The following is a 4,097-nucleotide window of genomic DNA, read 5'->3' on the forward strand; positions in this document are numbered from 1 at the left end:
TGATACCATGAAAACAAATTTATCGTCTTGATATCGTGAGAATAAAATAATTTTTTTAAAAATTGATATTTTAACAATAGCATATTAAAAAAAATATATTTTGATATATACAAGGAAGGGACATAGCCTTGATGCGACCATCTAATGGACCAACCAAGATGCACACTGGGGCACACATTTCATTCTTGATAAAGGTGAAAAGAAAACCACTGCCGTTGGATCTTCGAACCAGATGCTGCAGAGAATTGAAGCTCATCCACCAGTGGCACACATGGCTAATGTAATGCTCATCCTTAAGCAAATTGCAAAGAGTCAATGAGTTTATTATTATTATTTTTTATTTTATATAATCTCAAATATCAATGTGTGAATTTGGCATACCTTTTGAATTATGATCTTTGCTTGTTTGCCATGTGATATGAATTTGATTAAATGATGAGCACCTTGCTTGGTGGAAGCACTTAGCTTGTCAACTTAAGTTCCGAACACAAAGCTACTTTATTTAATAGGAATCGAAATTGGGAAGCAACTCCTTTTGAAGATTTGCTTGACTTGGATGGTTTTAACTACCATGACCCTGATTAGTTAATATTTTGACTTTTTTTTTTTGCATCCATCTTTTTATTTTTATTTATTTTTGACTTGTAACCAATTCAATTATGGCTCTTAATTATCTAATCCATACTCACAAATATGGCCAATATTTTGAAAATATCACAAAGATTGATATTATATAGTAAAAAAAACTTTGCCGTTTGTTCTGAAAAAATAGCTAAAAAACATTTTTTGCAAAACTTTTTATATTATTCATTTTTATCTTTATGTGCACACCGATATTTTCCAAGATTTTCTCACAGAAAAACTCAATTTTCACACTAGGACTGTCAGAGTAAATCCTTTTTTTTTCCCAGTCTGTCCAGTATGGGTCAGTACAATTATGACCGAAGTATGGTTCAAGCCAAGTATAACTGAAATTGGGAGAGCCTAAGGGCTAGACCTCTAGTGTGGGTAGGGATGCAAAACGAGCCTAGATAGCTTGGGATCGTCTCGAGCTTGACCTTTAATCTTGGCTCGAACTCGTTTCAAAAAATAAATGAGCTGAGCTTGAATAAGGGTTCAGGCTCGGCTCTAGTGTGGGTAGGGATGCACACATGAACAGGCAGTCCGGCTAGAATAAACCGGGTAAGCCCAATTAAGCTTGACTCACATAATTATAAAAAAATAGTCAATAATTAGTTATGGTCGAATGTCATCCAAGATGTGGTAAAAGTACCAAAATTCCCTGCATGGAAAGCCCACCTTAAGTAGCATTAGTGATTATGAACCAATAGACGACCCATTGATTTACTTGTTTTGTTTAACAGTTTGCCAATATGGTAAATAAATGCTATATATATATATAGGGAAAATATAAGGTGGTTAGCATACACTCTTGTTTTCATAGATCTAGCCACTAAATGGTATAAATCTAGTCATACAAATGTGTTTAGCATAATTTATTTAGTATATTAAAAGATTTTTTAATACACTATGATAAATAAATAAATGTTATATATATATATAGGATAAACATAAGGTGGTTTGTACCGATACCGTGGCACACACTCTTGCTTGCACAGATTTAGCCACCAAATGATATTTAATCTAACCACACTATAAGATTTTATTTTTGAGACAGTGAAAATCAATGGCTCACAATTCATGAAAACAAGGGTGGTTTAAAGATGATATAAACCATCACATTTGAGTCAACTTTAGCACATGAAAATAATAAATAGAATATGCTAAACATGTTCCAATGATTAGATTTTTTACTCTTAGAGCTTAGATCTATGTAAATCAAGTGGTGCAGTACCACCACAGAAGCCCTCATATATATATATATATATATATATATATATATATATATATATATATATATATATATATATATATATATATATATATATATATATAGAGAGAGAGAGAGAGAGAGAGAGAGAGAGAGAGAGAGAGAGAGAGAGAGAGAGAGAGAGAGAGTTACTAGGATATGTCTATTCCTTTCATTGTCAAAGTTGACCACAGCTAGGTTTATGAGAAGGAATGGAGTCAATGACACAAATTGCCAGGATATCATGGTCCCAACTCTATAAAAAACTAGACCTTTTATTATGATTTTTAAAATTAACTCTAACCCCTTTCTGACCACAAATATGTTCCTGTACCTGTCGTTGACTGCAGCCTAAAATCGTTTTATTTTTTTGTTTTTATTTTTTTTTCTGCCCTAAAACCTAAATGGCCTCTCCGAAAAGCATTCTTAGCATAACTCATCTAGAATATGCTATTGGAATAAGGGCAAAGTCCGACCTAACATTGAGGGCCAAATTTGTTTCATGGGGGTGGCAAAGGAAGTGCCTTTGGGAGGGGAGATCAGGTGCAATGTAATTGCACACTTTTAGTGTGCTGCTGCACCTGATCACCAAGAAACAGGTGATCAGGTGTATCTCAAAGATGGAGGATGATCAGGTGCAACAGCACACTAAAAGTGTGCAATTACATTGCACCTGATCCTCCTTCTGTGCCTTTCGTCACATGAAAGGCACTCTCACCAATAAACAGGGTCTCACATTTTCAAGGAAAACATTTTCCTATGTGGGCTCTAAGAAATGGGTTTCATATAAAAAGAATGCTTTTCATGAGTAAACATGAGCCACATATCATTTTCCCATGGAGGCGTTTGTTTCACCATCGTAGGAAATTGACCCCATCTTCATATGAAAATGGGCCATTTTTCTATGAAACAAATTAATTAGCCTTGACTGCTAGGTTCATGCCTTGCAAGGCTTGGCCATCATCTAACCAGTCAAATAGAATCATCGATTCTTTTTTCACTTAGAATAATATCATTTTCATTGAGTTATTGACTGATTTCATACAAGGTAAAAGAAAAGAGTGTCAAATTATCCTTTTTTTTTCTGAGTTCCTCCAGTCAAAGGTCCTTCAATTGTCAAATTGTGTTATACATAATCATGATTGCATATAATGCCTCAATTATTTTTAATTTAATCATGTGTAATGATTAATATTAAAGTAAAAGCATCATGATCCAACCGAAAACAGAGATCCAGAACTAGACAACTTTATGCAAAATTGGTGTACCAACCTAGATCAAACCCAATTAGCTTGCACACCTATGTATGGTATCACCCATGAGACAACAGCTTTTTGATCAAGGATGTAAAAGGTTCAGATTCAGGTTGGACGCAAAATCAGAATCAGTTTAGTCAAATTTGGTAGCAGAAGTGGTACCTGGTTAAAAATTGGCTTCAAATTTGGTAGAAAATATTACATCTAAATCTGAATCCAAAACAAATCCAAATCTGACATAGATCTGAATTTGACTACATGCAAATGTTACATCTGAGTAGTTATTTAATTAAGCTAATCCGAATCCAGATTCGGTTTTATCTTTTTCATTCGAACCTGAATCCGACTCCAAATTTGATTATGCAAAATGAGATTAGGTTGGATTCGGTAAAACCTAGATCTGAGATGAATCCGACCCGTTTACATCCTTATTTATTGATATTATCCAGGTGTTTGTATATTTCTCACCTGTATATAGATTTAGGTGAATAGGACATGCATAATTCTTGTTCTTGTATCTTGTTGGAAGCCATTCTAAAGTCTCCCTAACCCTATCAAACAAGATAAGTGTTTGTAAATTATTATTTTTAATTTGTGAAGAGACATTGACATGACCAATTCTTATATAAAAACAACCATAAGGGGGGGGGGGGGGGGGGGCGTTTGTTTCACACCCTGTTTCTTATGAAAGCGATTTTTTTTTAACCCAAACAACCCACACCCCGCAAATCGCGGACAACACCTTGGCTGTTCTCTAGTTTGTAAAACCCTTGAGATCCCCCCCAATACCGCGGAGTCCATTTCCAAGCCACCCATGGGTTTCGAACTTGTGACATCCCATCAACTTGGTGACATTCACAAATTGCCCCTACCAGATGAGCTGAGCCCCTTATGGGCTTATGAAAGAGAGACCCTTATCAAAGCATGCCTCTTTTTCACCAAGGGTCAAAACAAACACAGAGTGGGAAATA

Source organism: Nuphar pumila, chromosome 7 (genome assembly GCF_984573655.1).
Source record: "Nuphar pumila chromosome 7, dmNupPumi1.hap1.1, whole genome shotgun sequence".
Taxonomy (NCBI): domain Eukaryota; kingdom Viridiplantae; phylum Streptophyta; class Magnoliopsida; order Nymphaeales; family Nymphaeaceae; genus Nuphar; species Nuphar pumila.